This window comes from Lissotriton helveticus, chromosome 2_2 (assembly GCF_964261635.1).
Source record: "Lissotriton helveticus chromosome 2_2, aLisHel1.1, whole genome shotgun sequence".
NCBI lineage: Eukaryota > Metazoa > Chordata > Amphibia > Caudata > Salamandridae > Lissotriton > Lissotriton helveticus.
Window position 1 is genome coordinate 477,960,165 of NC_136060.1, and position 26,087 is coordinate 477,986,251.

A 26,087-nucleotide genomic window follows, 5' to 3' on the forward strand; every position below is an offset into this window, starting at 1 on the left:
CTGATCTCCTCCAATATGGTATTCATGGTGACCATGTTGGGTTGCGATGGAGGAGAAGGAGGACCTTGCTTTAACCTCTTCGCAGTGCCTTTAGCCACTAAAGAAGTTGACGAATTTGAGGATGGCGATGAATGTTTAGAAGATGTCTCAGACTTATCCTCCATTGTAAGGCACTGATATCTGGAGCTTGTATGGATCGTGAATTGGCGTGAGGCAGATGCAGTTTTATTCAAGTCCTTCGATGACATACCTCAGGGGTCTGGAGAGGTGAAAGCTGTCCCATGGAGACAATGTGAGCTTCGGACACAGGGTGGCTTCACTCTCGAGTCAATGGTTCACAACTTCAATTGAAACCAGAAATTGTTGATATATTCCATTGAAATGTATCAAGAGGAAGGGAACGCCCCCTTCACCTACTGTCTTGCAATCAATCACAAAGGGTAGTTTGTAAATAGGAAACTCATTTCGGACTGGCAGAGTTCCTTGTAAGTTAAACTCTGCCTTTCCGCAGCCACAACGCATGTGATTTTCTTCAGCACATGAGGCACTCACACAAACCAGTATCAGTGCAGGCCTCCTTCCAGACATGGCTAGTTGCCAGGTAGACGTTGCTAGTTGCCAGGTAGACGGTATTAGTTGCCGTGTACCTCCACATTATAAGTTCCCTGTGAGCACATTACCAGTTCCCAGCAAGAACATTACAGTCAGCTTCCTGTGAGCGCATCAGTGTACGTACAGCGTTAGCTTACCATTACCATCGCGCCGTGAGCTCACTATTGACAACTATGGGCTCGATTATATTTGCAAGTACCTTTCAAGCACATTGGTGCTAGTTCCAGAGTGTTCAGTGCTGCTATTCTAAACTTGCTCCCTACTTCCATTCCTCTGCTAGCACACTACTTCTCAGTTGTCATCACTCCCTGTTCCCATATAGCTCATTGATGCCAGTTCCTTGGTTGTCCAATGTTATTGTTATTGTTATTGTTAAGGTTTTTGTAGAGCGCGCAGTAACCCTGGGGCATCCCGGCGCTAGAACCTGTTAGTCATGAGGGGGAAGCAGCGGGAGGGGGGGAGGGATCAGGGGAACAGATAGGTTTTCAGGGCTTTCCTGAATTGGAGGAGAGTTGGTTCGGTTCTCAGTTTCCGGGGGAGACTGTTCCAGAGTTTTGCCGTGTTCACTGAGAAGCGGCGACCTCCCGTTCGGGCCCTTTTGACTGTATGGACCGTGATGAGGTTCTCGTTATTTGACCGGAGTGCTCTGGTGGCTTGGTAGGGGATAATACAGTCTTTGAGAATGGGTGGTCCTTTGTTGTGGAGAGTCTTATGTGCCAGGCAGAGGGCCTTGAAGACTACCCTTTCTCTGACTGGCAGCCAGTGAAGCTGTTTCAGGGCTGGCTTGGCCGAGGATCTGGCCGGGGTGTTGGTTAGAAGTCGGGCGGCCACATTCTGGATTCTCTGAAGGGTGTTGAGTGTGACTTCCGGTGCTCCCAGGTAGATTGCGTTGCTGTAGTCTAGCCGAGACAAAATAAGGCCCTGAATCAGCAGTTTTTGGGAGGAGGAGGGGAGTAAGGGGAGCACTTTCCTGCACGCCCTGAGGAGTCCAAAGCAAGTACCGGCCACTTTTTTTGCTTGGACTCTGAAGGAGAGATCTTTTTCCATCCAAACCCCCAGGCTCTTAACTTCATCCTTGGGGGTGGGGGGGTCGCCTAAACAGGAGGGCCACATGGTGGGCGGCAGGGGGGTCCCTTTTTGTCCGAGCAGCAGGATTTCGGTCTTAGACCCATTGAGTTTTAATGCCGAGGAGTTCATCCAGTTGTGGATTTCCGTGAGACACCCGTGTAGATTGGAGGGTTCTTGGTCCGGGTGTGAGAGGGTCACCACCAACTGGGTGTCGTCGGCATAGTTGATAATCGTCACACCGAACGGAGTGACCACCTCCTCTAAAGGAGACATATAAACGTTAAACAACGTTGGGCTTAATGAAGAGCCCTGCGGTACTCCGCAGCGGAGAGGGACCGCCGGGGAGCGGCCGTCATTCTCCCAGACCTGGAAGCAGCGGTTATTCAGAAATGACGTTAGCCATTTTAGTGCCGTGCCCTTCACTCCAATACCTCTCAGACGATGGATCAGGACCTGGTGGTTGACAGTGTCGAAGGCCGCACTGAGGTCCAGGAGGATCACTGCCACTGATCCTCCTGTATCAAGAATGCTTCTGGCCTTCTCTACTGCCGCCAGGAGGGCGGTGTCGGTGCCCTGGCCAGGGCGGAAGCCTGTCTGTGAGTTTCTCAGAAGGTTGTTGGTTTCTAAGAAGCAAGATAGCTTTTTATTAACGATTTTTTCCGTTATTTTGCTATTTGCTGGGAGGAGGGAGATTGGCCTGTAGTTGGTAAAGTCCAGCGGGTTTAGTGAGGGTTTTTTTAGTAGGCCCTTAACTACTGCTGCTTTCCAGCTGGGGGGGACTTCTCCCTGTGAGAGGGAGGCGTTGATGAGGGTAGTGAGCGGAGGGATTACTGTGGGGGCTACCTTTTTCAGGAAGCGCACTGGGGCTGGGTCGCTGGGGGAGCCACTTTTGATGGATGCAAACGTGACTGCAACTTCCTCTGCAGTGACAGGACCGAAGGTGTCAAGGGAGGGTGCCTGGGGGTTGAGTGGTGGGGTGTGAGGGGAGGGAGGGTTGGGACTGTCATCCCTCGTACCACCGGGGTCAGGAGAGGGTAGGGAGGCGAGAATAGTTTGAATTTTTTCATCGAAGAAAGTTGCCAGCTTTATGCATTTGTTTTCCGCGGCTATGGGGTCCAGGGGTTTCGTAGGGGGATCTGGGGGTTGAAGGAGTTCTTTTAGGATGATAAAAGTTTCCTGAGCGGAACAGGATGCTTTTTTAATTCTTTCTTCATAGAAAGACCTCTTGGTTTTCTGGAGCGTAAGTTTGTAGGTCTTTAAAGAGGAACGAAATGTATCTTTCTTCTCTGTTGACTTATCTTTCCTCCATGTGCGTTCGTTCCTTTTGCATTCCTTCCGTAGAGTATTAAGTTCGGTGGTATACCAAGGGGAGGGGTTAACTCTCTTGGTTTGTTTGAGGATGTTGGATCGGGGAAGGAGGCAGTCCAGAGATTGAGTGAGCCACGTATTAAATTCTGAGTCCGCGATTGAGGGGTCGTGGTTGAGGGAGGGGGTAGATTCCCTTAGTTTGGCTGCCCATTCTTCCGGAACGAGTTTGCGCCAACGCCTAGTAAGGGTTTTGATTCTAGGCTGTTGGGGAGGACAGATGTCGAGATTCCATTCGAAGGGGATCAGGAAGTGGTCTGTCCAAGGGAGAGGGATGTGCGCACGTGTTTTAAGGTCGTCGATGTTCGTGAAGATCGGGTCCAGTAACTGGCCTTTGTCGTGGGTGGGCAGAGGGTTCGTTAGGTGGAGGCCGATGGACGAAAGGTCAAGCCGCAGCTCCGCTGCAGGACTGTTGGAGGGATCTAGGAAGTGCAGATTAAGGTCTCCTAGTAGGAGGAAGTTAGAGGACGTCGTGGCCTTGAGGGTGACATGCTCCATGAGTCTGCTGGGGAAATCGGCAGGTGGGCCTGGGGGGCGGTATATAAGTAGGCCCGACATGGATGTTTCAGGCGAGATTTGCATGGTGAAGTGGCAGCTTTCACAGTCTTTAATTTTACCGTCAGTAGTTCTACACGTAAGGTGATGTTTGTGTATTATAGCTAAACCACCTCCTCTGCCACTGGGTCTATTCAATGAGCAGATTTGGTACCCGGGAGGTAGGGCATTCACAATATCCGGGCCATTGTCAGGGGTAAGCCACGTTTCTGTTAAAAACAGAATGTCATAGCTTTGTTCTTCAATGAGGAGTTTTAGCTCGTGAGCATGTTTAACGAGCGACCTACAGTTCAGCAGGCCTAGCTGTAAGCCCCGACGGTGAGATCTAGTACGAAGCAAGTTACAAAGGTTGCAGCTGGCAAAAAGATTGTCTCCCGTATGAATGTAGTTGCAGGTGGGGTGTTTAGGTGGTTTCAGGGCCATGAGCCTGTCACGGGTATAAGAGAGGTCTCGCCCCGGCAGAACGGGCATAGTGACCGGGCCTAGGGCCGTCCTGGCCCGGACGGGCCCAGACGGGCTTGCCTTAGGCGCGATTTCGGCGCGCAGACGGCGCGCCCGCTGCGCCCACTGCGCCCGCTGCGCCCGTCCACTGCGCGTACGGTGTAAGCACATACTATCAAGGGGGGAGAGGGCGGGGGGCGTGGCCTCGAGTGGGCGTGGCCTCGCGTCTCGCTGTCAATGGCGGCGAGAGTAGTCAGGGAAAGTGATTTTCACCGACAGCGCTGAAATCGGCTGTGCAGCGAGTGACTTCCCAGCAGTGTTTCAAAGGTGCCAAGAGCGGCGTGCTTTCTAAAATCACAGGTAAATGGTGACACAATTTTTAAAAATATGGCAGACAAAACTCCCGGCTAATCGCCTCAAGAGGAAACAAGTTCTGACTCAGAGCGCTCGCATTCAGCGCTTTAAGTCGTGCGGGGCGGGGGGCGTGGCCTCGAGTGGGCGTGGCCTCGCGTCTCGCTGTCAATGGCGGCGAGAGTAGTCAGGGAAAGTGATTTTCACCGACAGCGCTGAAATCGGCTGTGCAGCGAGTGACTTCCCAGCAGTGTTTCAAAGGTGCCAAGAGCGGCGTGCTTTCTAAAATCACAGGTAAATGGTGACACAATTTTTAAAAATATGGCTGACAAAACTCCCGGCTAATCGCCTCAGGAGGAAACAAGTTCTGACTCAGAGCGCTCGCATTCAGCGCTTTAAGACGTGCGGGGCGGGGGGCGTGGCCTCGAGTGTTGCCTGTTCCCAGTTAAATCATTACCGCTTGACAGTAAGATCATCACTTCCAGTTACTGATAAACACATTATTGCTCATCCTCAGTTATATCATGATAGTCAGGTCTAGCTAGACCTCCTCCTCTTTTGTCTATGCAATTTTGCACGACAGTTCAATAGCCTGGGGGAACGGCTTCATGTAGGACTGGAGCCATGTCATCTGCCAACCATAATTCAGTTATGAAGAGTAAGTCAGGTTGTGTGTCAGTGAGTAGGTCATAGATGTGGTGCTTGTTTTTAGAGAGTGATAGAACATTTATTAGTAGGCAGTCTAGAGACTGTGTTTTGGTGGTGATATGACTTTGTTTTCTAGACTATTGAATAGTATTCTTTGAACTTGTAGCAGGTGTGATATTAGTGCTGGTATTAACTGTATGAGGATAGCAATATTGTTTTTGTCTATATTGTAATCCTTGTCCAGCAGGCCTAGAAGGCATTTTGTGGGGGCAACAAGTGTAGGTGGTGGAGATTAGGGGTAGCTGGTAAACTCTTCTTCTCTGGTGGAGTTTATGCAGAGTTTTGCTCACGCGTGGCTCGCCAATGTTTAGTTGCGAAGTGCAAGCGAGAGAAAACAAGCGCTAGACCGGCTCCCTGAGAGAATTCTTAACACGGCGGGCATGACAGGTTGCTAATGCTTGTGTTGAGAAAGTTGTTGCTCACATTACAAAACATTACAAAAGCAAGTGCTTGATTACAAAATCTACCTCAGAGGCACCCTCATCTACAGACCTCCGGGACCACGCACACAATTCAGCAAAGACATCACGGACTTCATCAGCCCGCACGCCCTCCGCTCCGCTGACTACATCCTTCTTGGAGACCTCAACTTCCACCTGGAGAACAACAAGGACCGCAACACCGCCGCCCTACTGGACAACCTCTCCAAATAAAATTTAGACGAACGGATCCCTCGAACCCTCGCAGTCCGGTTTCAGAGCCAACCACAGCACCGAGACCGCCCTCATCGCAGCCACCGACGACATCCGAGCCCTGCTCGACAACGGGGAAACTGCTGCCCTCATCCTCCTGGACCTCTCTGCAGCGTTCAACACGGTCTGCCACCGCACCCTAGTCCAACGCCTCAGCAACATCGGCATCCAAGAGAAGGCACTGAAGTGGATCACCTCGTTCCTCGCCGGAAGAACACAGAGAGTCCGCCTCCCCCCGTTTCGATCTGAGGCCACCGAAGTCATCTGCGGCGTTCCGCAAGGATCTTCACTTAGCCCCACCCTCTTCAACGTCTACATGAGACCTCTTGCAGCCATCGCACGCCAACACAACCTCAACATCATCTCCTACGCCGACGACACCCAGCTGATCCTCTCCCTCACCAGGGACCCCGACACCGCTAGAACCTGCCTACACGAAGGGATGAAAGACGTCGCCGAGTGGATGAAGAACAGCCGCCTGAAACTGAACTCAGACAAGACGGAAGTCCTCATCCTGGGACCTTCGCCCTCCGCCTGGGACGACTCCTGGTGGCCCCCCGCCCTGGGCACCGCACCCAAGCCAACCGACCATGGGCTTCATCCTGGACTCTTCCCTCTCGATGATCAGACAAGTCAACGCTGTCTCCTCATCGTGCTTCAACACCCTGCGTATGCTCCGAAAGATCTTCCGTTGGATCCCGACCGAAACCAGGAAGACGGTTACCCAGGCCCTCGTCACCAGTCGACTGGACTACGGAAACACCCTCTACGCCGGAACCACAGCCAAGCTACAGAAAAGACTCCAAAGCATCCAGAACGCCTCCGCCCAACTCATCCTGGACATCCCCCGTCGCAGCCACATCTCCGGCCACCTGAGAGACCTGCACTGGCTCCCCGTCAACAAGAGGATCACGTTCCGCCTCCTCACCCACGCACACAAATCTCTCCACGACCTGGGCCCCAAGTACCTCAACGGCTGCCTGACCTTCTACACGCCCACCCGCCTATGGTCCACCAGCCTCGCCCTCGCCGCCGTACCACGCATCGGAAGAGCCACCGCCAGAGGGAGATCCTTCTCCTACCTGGCTGCCAAGACATGGAACTCCCTCCCCATCCACCTTCGGCTGACCCAGGACCACCTCGCCTTCAGGAGACAACTCAAGACCTGGCTGTTCAAGCAGTAGCACACCCCTCCCCCCAAGCACCTTGAGACCCTCCCGGGTGAGTAGTGCGCTATACAAGTGCTATGATTAATTGATTGATTGATTACTTGAGCAGCAGAAAGAAAGAGCACCCACACGTGTAGTCTCGCTTTGCTGATAGGTGACATAGTAAATAATTTCATATACCTGGAATGCTTTGGACACTTTTCACACATTCTCAGGCACTCCAATCTCCCCTTCCAGTTTTGTCAGGAACGTTTCAACTCTGGAAATTCTCGACACTAGGGCTTACAACTGTCTCCTCATTAACACTACAGTTACTCTACACCTTTAAGGCTCTCTGTCCCTTCGTGATATCGTTTTCTTCTGAGGCCTCTTCCTTTGTGTGATGCCACAGGCTTGTTGTAGTGGCAACAGCTTTTCATTCATCATTCATTGAGAAAATATATTACCTAAGCTGAGTACCTCTGACTATTAAAATCATGAATTGTTAATTTAGACAATAGATTAACAAGCCCCACAAAAGTACTTTATTTATAGTATACTCGCCATGCCCAAATGGACCCCTGAAGAGTCGCCAGAATTGGAACGTGACCTCACAGAGGAAGAGGTGCACACAGCGATTAGGGCGTTGCAGTCAGTCAAGGCGGTAGGGCCAAATGGCATACCAATCGAGTTTTATAAAAAAATGTCTGGCTCCCTCACGCCGCACCTGCTGCACATGTTCGCAGAAAGTCTATAAGCGGGAGAACTCCCCCCAGACCGGAGCACAGCCACCATAATAGCTATTTTAAAACCTGGGAAGCCTGCAGACCAATGCACCTCATACCAACCTATTTCCCTCATAAATGCAGAGGCCAAAATCCTTGCAAAACTACTGGCGATAAGACTCACGCCACACCTGTCGAAGCTCATACATCAGGACCATTTGGGCTTTATGCCCGGTAGGAATACAGCACTTAATTTACGAAGACTACACGGGGCACTTGCTCGTGCGTAATACGTGCTAGAGCCGGCAGTGATACTTTCACTAGATGCACATATGGCATTTGATATGGTTCACTGGCCCTTTCTTTTCGCAGTGCTGCGTCATTTAGGGTTCGGTCCAAAGTTCTGTGCCTGGGTTCAATCACTCTACACTAAGCCAATGGCGCATGTTACCGCTAATGGCCACATCTCTGATGACTTCCCCCTGGCAAGAGGCACACTCCAAGGCTGCCCATTGTCACCGCTATTATTCGCTCTGGTGAAGAAACCCTTGGCGGCCTGGATACGTTGGGAACCAACGATACACGGCCTCAAATGGACTGATACCTGGGAGGATAAAATCTCCCTTTACGCCGATGACATCCAGCTGTACCTCATTTCCCTTAGGCGTTCTATAATCAGCCTTTTAGATGTCTGCACGGCTTATGGACAGGCCTCTGGATACACCCTCAATTGGTCTAAGTCCACCATGTACGTGTTCCACGGCCCGCCTCCACATCTTCCAGACAATTGCCCGCTGAGGACTGCGGAGAGTACGTTTAAATACTTAGGGGTCCATATCACAGACGATGCAGGAGACTTTTATAATATGAATCTTCAATCGCCGCTGGAGCGTCTCAGGTGAGACACATGACACTGGGAAACACTATCGCTAACCTTGCTGGGGAAGGCAGCGCTCTTCAAAATGATGGCGTTGCCTCGTTTTTTGTATATTTTGGGGAAAAAACCCTACCCAGTGAAGTCCTCATATTTTAAAGACATTGCGGCATAACTTTACAATCTGTTATGGGGCAATAAACCGGCACGTATAGCACAAGCCAAGCTGGTGCACAGTTGGTACGACGGAGGGATAGCGCTTCCAGATGTACAACTTTATTACTGGGCAGCACAAGTAAAAGTAATTAATAAATGGGTACATCTTCCGCAATCAGACCCGGCACTGAAGGCAGACAGTGAACAGTTAGGCATGGCAGACCTGTTGGCTCCCCTCTACGATAAAAAACTGTCGCTGACAAAGTTTGGACCACTGCATACACTTGGACTGTGAAACATGGCTCAGGCAAAGTTGGGATGGCAAGGAGTGCTAACACAGCTTACTCCACTGTGGGACACAAACCGACTAGGAAAACTCAGACACAGCAAAGGTTTCGATCGCTGGGATGATATCGGGAGCTCCACGATCGGAGACTTGTGGCAAAAAAGGGAAGTGATTCCCTTTAATACGCTACGGCAGCAATATGACTTAGCCCCCTCTGAAATGTTTCGATATACCCAGATTCGACATGCCCTGATGACAGCACTTCCACCTGGCTCAGAAGTTCCAGAGGCGTCTCCTCTGGAGGACAGATTATTAACAGATTACATGCCAAAGAAGGCGACCTCCCTAACCTACCGTAAGCTGGTGAATAATCTGCCTGTCCCGATGGAAACCCTACGGGAAAGCTGGTCTCATGATATTGGTGAGAGTGATGACTCGGAGCGGCAGGAAGCAGTAGCGTCCCCAAAAGAGGTAGGCACTCCCTTGCACCTTAGACTAGTACAATTACGCATCCTACACCGCTCCTACTATACAAGGCACACCCTACATAAAATAGGACGAATAGCTCATCCCTACTGTTTGAGAGGATGCGGGGAGGAAGGAATCTTTTACCACACCATATGGGATTGTCCCAAAATAGCTGACTACTGGACACAAGTGTTAAGGACTATGTCGCAGTCTGAGGGGGTCCCGATGTTACCTGAGCCCAGACGTTGCCTGTTAAACATATGGGAACCAAATGACCTTACACATTCAGGGCAGAGTTGGGCTGCAATGGCATGATGGCGGCCAAGAGAAATATAGCACAGAGGTGGGGAAGAGCAGAAAGACCTACTCTAACAGCATGGAGTAGCGGAAAGGGCAGTGTTCAGTAGCAGGGGTTGCCCAAGAAAATTGACCAAAATTTGGGGGGCGTGGAACAAATAGAGAGGGAATATTTGTGAGCTGCCACCGGACCAAGATGACAGCAGTACGGATTCAGTAGAAGACGGAGGTCCCAAAAATAACTGTACAAAGTGCACTCTCGAATGCTATAAAAATGTACACTTGTGATTTTATCTTAATAGAAAATGTCTCTGATGTTAAGATACAATGCTCAGCTATATATTTCTGCTTGAAACGGTTACACTGTGCTAACAGACAAAAACGAATAAAAGTATTTTTTTTTTTTAAAATAGAGTATACTTAACGAATCCAAATGTGTTCCCTTTGTCACTAAAACTGTATCTACTGATGGTCTTTTGATTACCTCAGGTTTTTTTGCTTTCTCTTTGATTAATCTCAATAGAACTTCATGTCCCTGCTACTTCTGTCCTTTCATTTGGAATTTTGCTATGACAGCCTCTGCTTTGTGAGTTAACACAAATGACTCACGGTAAGATGTACTAACAGCATGTGATCTCTGTGGTGGTTAAGCAGGGGGCCCTCCGTCCTGCAATTATTATTGATATACTTATCCTCCTGCTGATTACAGACATTTGGCCCAACTCACAAAAGTAATCGGAGACAAAATCCTAACTTTACGGCTATTGGTATTCACAAAGGTCAATTAGGAGAAGTAAAGTTAGGAATTTGTCTCAGTTAAACTTAAGTTTTACTTAATTAAACTTAAGACCAAAACTTAAGTTTGACTGAGACAAAATCCTAACTTTACTACTCCTAAATGCCCTTTGAGAATACCGAATGTCGATAAGTTAGGATTTTGTCTCAGATTACTTTTGTGAATCGAGCCTATTGATTTTATGTTTTCTATTTCTCACTCCGGAAAATGAAAGGTAAGATGCTATATTTTCCTAATACTGGGGAGCATGTACAGGCAGAGGTTTTTATATATCAACCTCATCTTTGGCCCAGTGAATAAAAGCATTGAGGCTTTCAATTTTCATGCCTAGCTCCCAAGTGTGGGATGCCAATGTTTGAAGGAGGTTTATTTGAAGGTCATGTTTGCAAGACTGAAAATTCAGTGCAATAGAGACCTCCAAGAAGCAGGCTTGCCTTCATTGAAGCCTTGCTTTACCAATGTTAAATTACTACTGTCCCAATACGTCCAGTCATTTTTAACTGGTAACGCATCTGTATACGTCTGCGCCAAATATGAATTTATTTCACCAGTTGTTATCAGATTTGCTGAATCTACAGTGAATGAGCGGATAAGTGTAGAGCAAAGGAAAGTGATAAAATCGCTTTTATGGAAGGACTTCTTTCAATGTCTAATGAGGAATCTAGAACTTTGAGGTCTTCAAACATTGCTGTCAAATGAGAACTTTTTGGCCTTTGTCCATCCATGTTTGATCTATTGAAATTTTCAGGCATTATGGATTGTTTCTCAAAAATTTAGGTTGTTTTAGGTCTTATGGGGGGGGGGTAGTTAAATCTTTCATGCATAGTGAAGAACATGTATGTATTAAGTATTAACATTTTGCCATCACAGAATGCCCTTCTTCTACAAATTAGTTTTGAGGCATGTGATTGTGTAAAGTACATCATTCTAAATAAAGAATAATGAGGGGGAGCCTTAAATGTAAAGCAAAGAAAGAATATGGAAGTAAGGGGTAGTTAAAATGCAGATCTTTGGCCTTTTGATACCTCTTAGACATGTCGGCGTGATAGTGATGTATTCCTGGTACTCCATACCCAGTGGGTGGCTTGCATTGCGCTGCAATTGCGCTACTCTGAGGCTGATTCTTACTAAAATAATTAGTTACTATATGCACATGCACAGTCTTTATTAGAGGAACTGAACGATAATAAATAAAAGAAGAGAGAAACAGTTTAAACCAAATTCCATTTATGAAAATTATAAATATCGTCTAAGTTCACTTGACTGTCCTTTTTGAGGTTTTATGTAGAGGATACAGAGAATACATTGTTCAGTTGCTGGATTAAGGTTCAACAATCATTGCAGAGTTAAAAAGTATTTACTGTGAAATTACATCACCAATAACCATGTCAGTGAGCAGTGGCGGCTGCTGATTTTTGAAAGTGAGGGGTGTGATACCTCCATTTTTTCCAGACTGTGTCTCACTCATACTTACTCCCTCTGGTTTTTCTCTGTTACCCTTCACTCACTATGATTCACATTGTCTCACCTACTCATGCTCACTACCACTGAAACTTACCACATACTCACTGGTTCTCATTCTAATTTACAAAGATACACGCACCCTTTCGTACTCACTGAATCTGGGCCTTGGTGCAACTGCACCTGCTGCACTAATGATAGCTACACCCATTCCTCACTTTCACTCACAATAGCCAATCACTCACTCCTTCTAACACATTCATGCTCCTTAACTCACTTCCTCATGCTAACGTATACACTGTAAAACTAAAATTAGTTTAGTTTTTAAATTTATAACGCGCAAAAGCTACCCAAAAAGGGTTTTCCGGTGCAGAAGCAGGTCAAGGCGTGATTCTCGATCACTTTCACTTTCATTGACACTCTCAAAAACACTCGCACACACTTACACTAAATCCCACTCACTCTCAAACACTCACAAACGAATCGATACAAGCACAGTGAACAAATGTCCATAAAGCATGCTTGTGGGCACCCATAGCCCTACAAGTGTGTTGTGCTACTACTGCAGAAGGAATACAAAATGCCAGTAGAGATGCCTGAATTAGAATTAAACTAAACTGCATTCTCCCTTGGTATACACTCATTCAATCCCTTTCTGAACGTATCTAAAATGAAAATCCAGAAGACCTCTCTTTTTTATGGTGTCTTGTGTCATCCTTCCCTCTAGATTGTAAAATGTTCTCCATGATGGTCCACCATCAGTTCTTTCTCAAAGTACCCTTGCTCAAGCCAGTGCTGAACCAGAGGTGCATATTGAATATTCAATTTATGTTCTCCAATTCTAATTATTATTTCCCTGCCCGTCTCTCCAAAAAAACCCAGGCCACAGGGACACAGAATTAGATTTATAACATTCAAGGTCTTAGAATTTGTCATGCCTCATAGTTGGATAGTCTTTTTGCCCACCTTTGTTTGTTCTGTGGTTACCCTGAACAGGGTTAGACCGCGTCATGGATTTCTGGACAAAATGCTCTTGTTGAAAGGGTGTCGCTCTTACTAAAAGACTCCTTCAATTCCGGTTCTTCCTGAAGGCAGAAACAGTGGTTTGGGCAGTTGACGTTCTTCCTCGTTTAATTTCAACAGATGCCATTGTGAATTGACTGCCAGTCTTATTTTTTGGTTAAATGAAGAGTGGCGCGTAACGCAGACTAGCTTGTTCTCTGTCTGCCGAGTTCTTGCTTCAAACAGAGGGGCATATTATCAAGGCGGGCGATATGAGATTATCGCCGCTTTTGCGGTCGTTTTCGGCCATTTTCGGCCGCAAAGTGGCAATAATTTTATCGCCCTATTAACAAGCGAGTAGTTTGGGACCCGCTTTGCATGTCAGCGATATTTATTGCTAATGACATGCAAAGTGGGCGTACCCAACCTGTTAGCGACTGAAAGCAGTAGCTAACATCGGTATCGCCTATTAGCAAGGCAGGTGAAGCGATAAAAAAAATTGCGCTAAACCAGAATCTCGCCAAACCTAACGCCTGCTCAGACCAGTTCTTAACCTGTATATGCAATGGGAGGTGGATATTCAGGTTAAGGCCCTATTAGCGATAATGTCTGAATATTGCAGGATTTCCAGCGATATTCACGCATTTCGCCGCCATCGCCGGATATTTTATCGCTTTGGAAATAAACGTTGCTAATAGCACGTTATCTCTGCGATAAAATCCGGCAATGCGCGGTGATAAAAAAATATCGCTAAGCTTATTTAGCGATAAATATCGCTAGTTGTTGATAATATGCCCCTTAGTCTCTCTATTATAGTACTTAGCCCTTTTAAAAGACTTACGGATCAACCTTTCAGGATAGCCTCTCACTAGAAGTTTTTTCTTAAGAGTTTCAGCTTGCATCGTGAAATCATCAATGTTTGTACAGTTTCTACGAAGCTGTAGAATTTGGCTAAAAGGTATACCTTGCTTCTGACACCGTGGGTGGAAACTACTGTAATGAAGCAATGTGTTTTTAGCAGTCAGTTTAGTATAAAGGGATACTTTAATTTGTTGCCACTCAGGGAAGCCAACAAACGCAGACATTTTTAAGAATTTAGCATCGGCAATGATGGTTCAGCACTCAGCTTACAAGGCAATTATTTATGTAGCACATTTTTTTAATAATCCATAGTACACATATAAAAATGGCTAAACAGTGTTATTCCAATGAACAAATGTAGGAATCGCTTCTTCTTCCAAACATTCTTTATTTGTCAGTTTTTCTTTAAATTCACATAATAAACAGTAGCTTGCTAGTCGTCCAGGGAAGTCCTGAGTGGTATGAATTACATAATTCCAATTACCTTTTGTTGTCCAGAAAATCCTTAAACCACAATCTTTGTGTAAAATCATACATTTCCCATACATTTCTATGAGGGTAACTTCTGGAATCTGCAGGGATTCACCAAATCCCTACCACCCAGCGTTCTCACACTCCTTCCAATGCAAACAGTATGCTGCTTGTGTGGGTGAACTGAGCACCCGTGAGACAATTGGCCTCAAATCACAAATTGGAGACATTTTGCTTTCCCCATGAAAAATTACCTATTTTGGTGATGTAGGAAGCTGTACAATTTTGGCCCGGTCTCGGCGCCACCTAGGGAAACCTATCAAGCCCGGATATTTCTGAACTAGACACCCACAAGAGTACAATGTTCTGTGACCTCTGTGGATCCCACTCCCTGTTTGTGCCCAGAATTCCATTAAAAAGTCAAACTTTGGTAAAAACCTGCATTTTCCACACATATCTGTGATATAAGCGTTCCTATTCTGCGGCAATTCACAAATTTCTCCCACCATCCAAAGGTATGCCGTGGTGGGTGGAAGCAAAATGTGAATGACACAAAGCGACCTATGAGTGAAGTGGGCTGACCCATGAGGGGGTTGGACATCCTGCAAAGATAGAGGGGGGCACTGGTCTTCCTCCACAAAAAACTCCTTTGTGGCCTACTACGATTGCTGCTCAGGGATCGCCGTTGTGATCAATTCTGGAATTCATGACGGTGTGGTACTATTGGAAAGGGAGCATTCTACTCATTATAGTCTCAACCCTCATGTAAGAATTGTTGCCTGGAGAGAGGCAAAAACCCCCAGGCAGACATGACTGCAAACAAAATGGCTGCCATACTCTCCATTACCCTCAGAGAAAGCAAAATGCTAAAACTACTTACATGCCTCCAAGCCCCTTGGGGAGATTGACCCATTCGGGGGTCGTCCCATGTCAGGGGAGCCAACACCCTCTAAAAACATGGCTCGTGGGTATTCCTCGTCGGTCGTGGATCACGACACGTCCTTGAGCCTCTATAAAAATAAAGGTTCTACAAAAGGAGAAACCTCACTGAATGCAGAATAAAATTCCATATGCTTGAACTGTACTACTAATTAAGACACTCGTCAGTCCAAAATTGTGCAAGACATGTGGTAACTTGGGTCTTTTAGTCTTCATTTGTTCTTGTGATCTAATAGTGGGGAATTTGCTGGGTTCTGCTATTATTTTTTATGAGAATGTTGATTCTGTAATCCTTTGCAAGCGAGACAGTTGAAGTGCTTCCTCTGGGCCCTTTACACATATATCAACATCTCCCCTATTAAACTGAATGAACTAATTTTCCACAACTGCATCGGATGGACATGGTATTCTACCGATTGGTGACAAGTTGACTAAGATGATCACTTGGCTTTTACACTTCATTTATAAGGTTTAGGGCCAGATGTAGGAAGGCTATTGCAGGTCGGTAGCGTCCGAAATCGGCCGTTACGGACTGGTAATAGGCTTTTCTGATGTAGGTGGCAAATTTACCGATTCGGTAAATACCGAATCGGTATTTTCCGATTCGGTATTTACCGAATCATCATTTACCGATTAGGTATTTACCGCATCGGTAAATGACATGTAGGTTGGTGTTGGTGTTGGTGTTGGTGGTATATAAGGAATACCTCTGTAAATGCAAATGTGTGCATTTACACCAGTGCCATGTGGCAGACACTCATGCCCTTAGGGCATGTATGTATGCCACATGTGCACACCAGCACTATTCAGGGGTACAACAGGGTGTCAAAGTGACACCCTGCCACCCTTGACTCTTTCCCTATTTTACCGAATCGGTATTTACAGATTCGGTAATTGACATTCATTCCTACGGGCCTCCAGGCCCATAGGAATGAATGGCAATTACCGAATCTGTAAATACCGATTCGGTAAATACCGAATCTTAACGATTCGGGATTTTTTACCAATTTTTTACCCACATAGCATTTACCGATTCGAAAATACCGAATCGGTAAAATTCGGTATTTTCGAATCAGTAAATTTCAATTACCAACATCTAGCCCTAAGTCTTTTAACTGCTTAAGGGCCCAGGAGTGGATTTTCAAATCTACCAAACCCGTATTTTCCCACTGCGGGTATTTTCTTTAACAAAAAAAGTGAACTACACAAAGATTCACCACTTGAATTTGTTGGTTGTTATTTAATGATATGTTATTGCAGTTTATATAGCGCACTTATACCCGTAGGTGTCTTGGCGCTTCTGGTTCTGCATATTGTGCCAGGACAATTACTTTAGCCGTGTCTTGAGTTGTTTCCTAAATTCAAGAAGGGAGGGAATCATCCTCAGATGTAATGGAAGGGAGTCCCATTCCTTGATGATATTATAACTGAACCTCCTCCCAGCCCAGTTCGTCTGTTTGATTCTGGCAGTGGGCATCAAGTTGGCATTGGCCGATCGTAGAGGTCTATTTGGGGAGTACCAGCTGAAAAGGTCCCAGAGAAATTGTGGACCTTCTCTGTGCAGTGACTTGTGGGCAATGCAGAGAGCCTTAAATTTAACACGCTGACCAACTGGCAGCCAATGCAATCCTGGATACCAGTCCTAACAGACTGATATTTGGAAACATCCAGGACTAGTCTAGCGGCGGCATTTTGTACCGCCTGCAGCCTTCCAAATAGGTTGGATTGGAGGTTGATATATAGACCATTACAATAATCTAGTTTTGATAAAACCATGGAGGTCACCACCGTCTTTCTAGTGTTTTTGGGAATGAATGGGAGAATTTTGCATAAGGTTCTTATGGTAAAGTACGAGGAGACCTGGGACTTAAAATTAAGTTTCTCATCTATAATGACTACAAGATTCTTGGCTTTAACTACTGGTGTGGGAGGGGGGCCAATGGTGTCTAGCCACCAAGCTGGAGACCATTGAGCAAAAAGGTTTCCAAACAGAACCACCTCAGTTTTGCTTGAATTTAACTTCAAGCAGTGCCTAATCATCCAGCTGCTCAGTGTGGTCATACAGCCATGTAGTTTGAGGGAGTGGTTAACATCCTTATCCACTGTTGAGATTACCAACTGGGTATCATCGGCATAGGAAGTAGGAGTCAAGTTAAAACCTCTAATCAGCGGTGCGAGTTTGGAAATATAAATTTTAAAGAGCGTAGGGCTCAATGAGGAACCCTGCGGAACCCCACAAGGCAGGACAAAAGGTGCTGACTTAAACTCGCGTAGGTGTACTGTTTGGGTTCTGTCCGACAAAAACGATGTTTTATAAGGGAGAGGGCCTTTCCTCCTATACCTATGGCTTTTAATCGTTGGACACAAAGCGAGCGCTCTGAGGGATTTTGGTTGTCATGAGCAGCTGCCCATCTACTTACTCGTTCAGGTGAACAAATGTGATGTGGAAATCCATAGTCATGAGTGTACAGCTCTACATGTGCTACATTCTTTTGTCAGCGAGGGAGAATCAATATGTGCCTAGCACAACAAGCGGCAGGTATCGGTGACAGAGGAGCACATACGTGGCCGAACATGCAGGATCATGATCATAAGAAATGGCTTTCCTATGGACATTGGGCCTCATTTATGAAAAGTGATGCATCGCTGCGTGAAAACAACGATGCGTCACTTTTCACTGCGCCCTACTTGCGACACCAATGATGCGTCATATTTACAGTATGACGCATCATGTCGCAAGGAGTTACAGATAGGTCAGTGTTTCTGACGTATCTGTAGGCGCAAAAGTGATGCATTGCCGGAGTGTGTCACAAAAGGTACGCAACTCCAGCAATGTGTCCTTTCACATGGGGCAAACCCCATAAGAAGGGGCCTGCGTCAGTCTTACGCCTGCTGTGAGGCAGGCATAAGAAATTGACGCATTTGTGTCCTAGAAGTGATGCAGTGAAATCCTATAGATTTCACTGCGTCACTTCCATGACCCTTTCTTGCATCAAAACGCCCCCCTTGCATACATTATACCTGGCACAGGTATAATGTGGCGCAGGGGTTTACAAAGTGACGCATCTACCTAGATGCGTCACTTTGTAAATATGGCGCAACAAGGCGCATTTTTTACGCCACTGGTGCGTCACAAAAAGTGACGCACCGGCGGCGTAAAAATGACGCACAGCCTCATAAATGAGACTCATTGTTTCACCAATTCATGTGGAAGATCTCTATGGGAGGAGTTTCCATTTCACTGAGCACCCTTACGGAGTGTTCAAGACTCTCTTCTCTTCTGTGGTTGATGGAAGGGCGCCACCTTCTATTTAGAATTCACTTTGCTTGTTTCTAGATAAAGGAGGTGTCAACAGAGATTGGTATACTCTAAAAGGTTTTGCAAGGATCATTTTGGTGGCATATTTAATTATGTTTTCCTGTTCTTCAATTTGTAAAAGCATTGTTTGCATTTCATATATATTGCTCAGTTGCAGATTTAAATTTTACTTTTCTTAATTTCCCTTAACATTTTTAATGTTCTTAAATAATTATAAAATGTAAGCAGTTACAGATCAGTTCTTCAAGAACCTTTGGATGGACCATTAATATGGTGTCTATGGTTCAGATTATTCAGTGCACATGTAGATGCAATAGGCCTAAAATTAAAGTCTGATCGAAAACAACATTTTCTATCTAGACGTTGAAGGTCAGAATGTGTTCGATCCTCTACCAGAATATTTTTGTACTGACGATGAAGTTCTTAATGAATTTTAAACAGATTCTTACCTTCAGATGTTATTACTACTGCCTTTGAAGAGAGAAGAATAGATTTGGTTAGATATCACTGGGCTGACATTTCTTTTGCAAACAAAACAATTAAAGTGAAAGTGTGAAAAGAAATAAATGTTTTAGTGTAGTGGTATTGAGCGGATTTTGGTATGACTGTTAGACCTGGTCAGAAGTGTCCAGTTTCTCTGGTTAGCTCTGTTACCGACCATGGGTATGAGAGAGCACAAATCTGAAAAATGTATAAGTGCACCATATTTACAAGCACGTAGTTAGTTTAAACATGCTTTGCACACGAGTGTTTTATATCTAGAAGTGAAATACACAGAGTGTCTTATATTCAGTAGTGAAATGTATAGAATGTTTAAGTAGAGTAACAATAATCATAACCGTGTGAGATTAATGTAGAAATGTTGGAAGGAATATGAGAACCTCACGTTCTCATGTTAAAGGAATCACGTAAGAGTTAAGTGGAAACTTGCAATCCAGTATATTGTGTAGGCCTCATGGAAATTCACAGAAAATCTAAACGTGCTGCTAAAATAATGTGAGATGGGGTTAACGTGGTTCTTTCTAAATTGTATTATCGAATTTAGTATGGGAATATATGCTTTATAGATGTGTTGCTTTAAGAAATGTATGTTAGTTAAGAATGCTGTTTAAATCAAGAAATGTTTTAGAGTGCAGGGACCCGCTTCATGTAAATCAAGGAGGCCTGTACTGATAATGTCATCTCCTTTGATGTGCCATGTGCTCGTTAGAGGAGAAGTCGAGAGGTGTCCAGCACAGAGCTTTGTATGTGCTTTACGACCTATAGATATGGTGGAGTCTGGAATTTGAGGCCCACTGCAGGACGATCTGTGTGCAGGTGCGAGGGTCCTAATCAGTTAGAATGAAAGGGGCTTTGTTCAGTGGCGCTTGGCGCAGGCCTGTAGGAGTCTTCAGGAATTTCAGGGGGTATCGGCGCACTGGAGAAGAAGCCTGGGAACCAAGGTCAACTTTAACGAGGGTCTTGAAGAGTACCATCATGGAGTTTACCGCGCAAAGATGTACCACGTGAGGGGCGTCCCAAGGGGCGTTCCTATTGGAAATGTGATTTGGTATTAGGGAAAGCGACCCGGGAGGAGAGTAGAGCAGATGATTTTGGGAGCCTAAGGAAGCGGATGGGTAGGCAGATAGACTGATCAGGAGAGACCCATTATCAGAGAAGAGACAAAGAGAAGTGCGTGATCTTCTTAGGAAGTCACCACGGCTGACACCTAAAGGGGTAAAGATCTTGTTAAGTAGGGATGTCACTTAGTGTAGTGTAGGGACAGACTAACCTGAATTTTCTTTCCTGTAATGACTTTGAGGTTGCAACTTGTATCCATTTTGGCAACGCTCATGATATTCGAACTTGTACTCATTATTCTGTTTTGCAGACTCAGACTATTCAAAGAGTTTATGTTCATAGTGATACCGGTTTATCTTTTGAATCTCATCTTGAGAAGTTTGTATCTTCAGTTATCTTTGACTTTATATTAAATCTTTGAAACTTAATTCTGGTCAGTAGTCATTTAGAGTGGTGTAAGTTCTTAATTAATTGACCTATCGTTAGATTGCCTTTTACTCAATGACAGGTACCAACGATCCAGTCGACTTGGTTTGGGAGCTGGTAAGGTAACTAGTAACCAGTAATCCCGCGTTAACAGTTGGTAGCAGTTAGGATGGTTATCTTCTTGAGGAAGGTAATCTAGAGAGGTTAGTTTACCCCAAGGCCCCTAGACATCGAGAGACGAGCAGCGGAAGAATCGTGAGCCGAAGGTGCAGACGGTGCGAGAAAAGCAGCTGTATCGGAGGAGAGTGAGTATAACAAGGGTCATGCGTGAACAGATTGCGGTGTTTTGTGTTGTATTTGTATTGTAATGTCTTGTGGAGTTGAATGCCTGTAGTGTGAATGAGAGAAGGTTGTGAGCGCGCGCAACCTGGTAAACTGGTTACCTGGTAAACGGGTGAACTGGTGAAATCTTAAGTTCAGGCCAGAGCTTAAGTGGTTTTGGGTGTATCAAACATCCAGGGTAGTTGTCAACCATAGTACGGAGGTCACGAGGTACCATTGACCGCCGTGGGACCGAGATAGGGGGAGTGTTAGAGCGAGTGTATGAGTAACGGACGCTGGTCGAAAGTTACTGTGTGTGAGAAACCTATCAGAGAAGGCGATTGTCTGGAAGTAATCGGAAAGACACTTCGTCAAGTTAAGGTGACAACTACAGAAAAGACTGTGGGCGTACAGTCAAGAAAAGTGATCGCTTGGACGGAAGTAATCATTTTTCAGAGTATGAATGGGACGCGTGCATGACCGAGGAGACGAGCTGAGAAAGGAGGGGAACTGCTGCGAAGGGGGACGGGTGACGTCGGCTAGAGCCGCGCTGTGATTGAGCGGTTGGTGTGACGTTAGCGGGAGCCGCGATCTGGTTGGGCGGCTAGAGTGACGTAGGAGGAAAGCCGCGCTCGGATAGGCCGGTTAGTGAGAATAGCACGGTAATTGGTGGATTGTCATCAGGAAGTAAACAAACGCGGAGAAAAAGAGAAATCATGAAGTGTTTTAAGTGTTTGAAAGGGATTTTTAAAAGAAAACGAAGTGAACATTATTACGGGGAAGAGGCTCCGCCGGAGGGTACACCTGCTCATTATATGGCAACGAATGTGGGGCTGCATACCATATTATGGATTGGGGCTTGGAATAAGCTTACGGAAGGGGGTGAAGAAATGCAGTTCCCGAAGTACGGAACGTTTAAGTTAGAGGTGTTGCATCGGCTAAAAGCAACCATGTCCTCATTGAAACCCTCGCCCAGACCAACACAGTTTGAGGCCCTTAATGCATGGATTAGGGCTGCACACGACAGAAATTTGAACAGGCGTCAACAAAGACTGACGCGATCGGTAAGAGCAGTGCGAGATTCTAAATGGGATGAGGAGGCAAAGCGTTGGAGGGTACAGGCTATTGAGGTGGAAAAAATGTATCCGATGAGGGAGGTGGTAGGAGGAGGAAACCTCATGGAAGAAGACGAGGAAAGCGAGTCGGAGGACAATCTGATAAACAGATTGTTAATGGATAGACCACCTCCGAGAGTTGGGGTGATGGAAGATAGAGGGCTCGCAAGGGAAGATGGGGCTGCCATAGAGGGGTATACACCACTCCCTATATCGGAATGGACACCTATCAAAGGCGGGGAAATACCTCAAAACAACACTGTACAGAGTGTAGTGGGAAGGTTTGTGGTGCAGAAAACGCCAACCACCGAAAGGGTTGAGTCTGTTGGATTGCCAGATGCTCTTCAAGTGCCTGTTACCATAGGACCCATAGTATCGATCTATAACCCTGAGAGAGATAGAGAGGAAGAACAGAGGCAATCGGATAGAGAAAGGATTGAGATGGAAAGGAGGAATAATGTGACAAATGCATGGAAACAATTGCCAGGATCGGTAACGTGGAAAACCCCATTAGACACAACTGTCGGTCCCAATTCAGGACAGGGAGGTCCGAGAGGACCAATGGATCTAAGGGGACCGCGGCCAAGGCCCTATTCAGAATTAAGAGCTGATTTGAGGGAGTGGGACGGGTCCGCAGTATCCCCGAGTAACAGGACAAGAACAGAACCAGAGTGGGAAACCAGGGGCAACGGGACTGTATCTCATTGTGGGGCCAGCGAAAGTAGTCAGGGTCGGGAAGGCCAAAGTCAGGAGAACAGGGGGGTTACACGTCCTACGGATGAGAGGGAACAGCAGGAGCAAAATAGTAGGAGTGTAGAGTGTGAGGAGATGTCCCGTCTCTGGGAGAAAGGGGGAGATCAGATGGCACAGGCTTTTCAGAATAGGTTTAGGTGCCTTCATCATGTACTCGGGGAAGACGTCCAACATTGGAGGAAAGAGAACAGTGATAGAGCCCGCCATGCCTCGAATAATCAAGAGTCACAGGGAAATAGTGAGGAAAGGGGGAGCAATGGAATACCTTACTATATATCCAGAGAAAACAGGCAGAGCGGGGAAGGCGGGAAAATGAGAAACAAGGAAGTATTTCACCATCCACCCCGAGAGGATGGAAAGGCATGGGACCTAGAGAGATGGGAACAGGGGAGGACTCCCTATAACTCACCAGTGCCTAGGCGCAGGACTAGGAGCTGGGACGGGAGGGATGTGGAAGGTACATCCGGACCAGAGGTGCTCAAAGCTGCGATAAAGGTTAAAAGGCTTGATGTCTCCAGTCTGAAATCCGATCTAGACGAGATTATAGAAGGGACGGTGCCTTTAGAAAGGATCGATTTGTACGAACAAGATGAGCTGCTGTTCATAGCGAAGGATACTACTAGGAGAGCTAGAGCGTTTCATGAGAAACTGACTAATTTGGCAGACAGGTATGCTGTAGATTTATCTAGGACGAGGGCATTGCAGAGTAACCACAGATTACAATACTCAGACCAAGACCTAGATGAGAAGAGGACTACCGGATTGAAAACACACATAAGAGAATTGGTATCAGGAATAAGAGTGTGGAGAGAACTGGACAAATGGGAAGAAAGGTGGTCAAAAAAGGGCACAGTTAGACGAAGTACAAATGTGATGACCCCTGAGGGAAGGGTAATGCAGATGGAGGCATTCCCTTTGCGAGAAATATCAAACGGAAATTATGTACATGTGCCCTGGAGTAGAGGAGACTTAGCTGCATTTACCAACTCATTTCCGAAGTTAAGGGACAATCCAGTAGAGTGGTATAAGCAGGTAGAAAGGTTTGTAAAGATCTCGAAAGTATTGTGGATTGATTTGAACACGTTGTTTGACATTGTGGTCCCATCTGATTTGTGGACCCCGTGCAAGACTAGTGTTGAATGGCCAAATACTGAACCAGTGAGGGATGCTCGAACTAATGGACCGTCCGAGATTGTCATGCAAAAGTATGAAAGGGTAATAGCTTGGCTGAAAGATAAGGTACCACCTCAGGATATAGATTGGGTGAAAATAGACCGAACGAGACAAGAACCGAAAGAGACCGTTCATGAGTTTTATGAGAGGTTGTTGAAAACATTCAAGCAATACAGTGGACTCGATGTAATGGATCCCAAAGATATAGGACAGTTTGTATCTAAGTTTGTTTTGGGGTTGAGACCTGATATTTGTTTGATGATTCAGCAACATTTAATTTGTTGGCAAAACAAACCACTAGATGAGATCCTATGTTATGCGAGATACTGTAGTGACAAAATAGATTCTAAAGCCAAGAATTTAAAGGAAAAATTGATGGTGGTACAAATGCAGTCAGCCGGGAAAGGCGGACAGCAGAAACAGGGAACGGGGACAATGGGACGGAAGTCAAATGGTCAGAACAGGGATAATGATGAAGGTCAGAGACCTAGGGTAGACTTTGCCACTCTAAAGAAAACGACAAAGTGCCACCAGTGTCATCAGGTGGGACATTGGCGACGCGAGTGTCCCTTTAACCCTGAAAATGGAGAGCTAGAAGTCGAAGAGCAGGTTCAGGAGGTTCCAGCTCCAAAGGTATCAGTTACAGGAAGCAAGGGGGCCAAAGGGGGGACTTCGGCTCCACGAGCCCAGTACCCACAACCACCGAAAATATCGACAGGGGGAAAGGTCTTCAAACAAATGCCTCCCTTTATCGAGGAAGAAAAGTGTTATTACATTGATCCATTGACAGGACAGCGTGTGAGTAGTGAGGAGGACTGCACCCTCGGGGCAGTCTTAGAAGTGGATCAAAGAGGGCCGTTTGTTGAGGCAGAAGTGGCAGGGTGTCCTACAACGTTCTTAGTGGATACTGGAGCTACTCGATCAACTCTGAGATCAGCGGTGGTTCCAGACTTGCCGATGTCAGGGGAAACAATTCAGGTGGTAGGAGTCGCAAATAAAAGAATGACTAGTCCCTTGACAGAACCAGTGTCTGTGAAGATAGGAAACCATATGAACGAGCATCAGTTTGTGGTTTGTGACTCGAGTCCGGGATGTCTGTTAGGAAGGGATTTGTTGTGCAAATTGAACTGCACAATATACTGCACCCCGCAAGGAGTGGAGGTACAGACTACGGACGATGATGCTACTTTCCAGGTGGCCAATTCTGTGTAGAATTATATCCTACTCTGACAGTAGAAGATCTTCCCCAAGACTTAAGAGATGCAGTGGCGTCAGAGGTATGGGATTTCACAGGAGAAGAAATAGGATTGATTAAAGGGGTAGAACCGGTAAAAATACTGGTAAAACCAAATGCCGAGTTTCCAAGAACGCCTCAATATAAATTGTCCCAGGAAACGATTGCAGGAATAAAACCTGTGATTGAGTCAATGATTCAACAGGGAATACTGAAAGAAATCGTGGGTAGTCCTTGTAACTCCCCGATTATGGGTTTGCAGAAACCTAGTGGGAAATTCAGGATAGTGCAGGATTTACGAAAAATTAACAACATAGTCGTTTCATGTTGTCCCGTGGTACCGAATCCATCAGTGATACTGTTTCAAATACCATGTCAAGCAGAATGGTTCACAGTGATAGATCTTTGTCAGGCTTTCTTTTCAATCCCATTGGATGAAGAGAGCAGGTATCTTTTCGCTTTTAAAATGGAAGATCGCGTTTTAACATGGTGTCGAATCCCACAAGGGTTCACAGACAGCCCATCTATCTTCAACCAGTTGTTGAAAAAGAATCTCGAAAATCTAGTACTGCCCCAGAACTCGGTTCTGGTCCAGTACATAGATGACCTACTTGTTGCGTCAGAGACAGAGGAAGCCTGTAAAGCAGACTCAATTGCCTTACTGAACCATTTAGCTGAAAATGGACATAAGGTATCTCCGAGCAAGTTACAGTATTGTCTGACTGAAGTGCAGTATTTGGGACACCGGTTAGAAAAAGGAAAACGCAAGGTGTTCCCAGAGAGGATTGAGGCGATAATGAAGATGAATGCGCCTACAACACAGAGAGAAGTTAGAATGTTCTTAGGGATGGTGGGTTATTGCCGACAGTGGATAGTTAACTTTTCACTGAAAGCAAAGCCCTTACAGAAA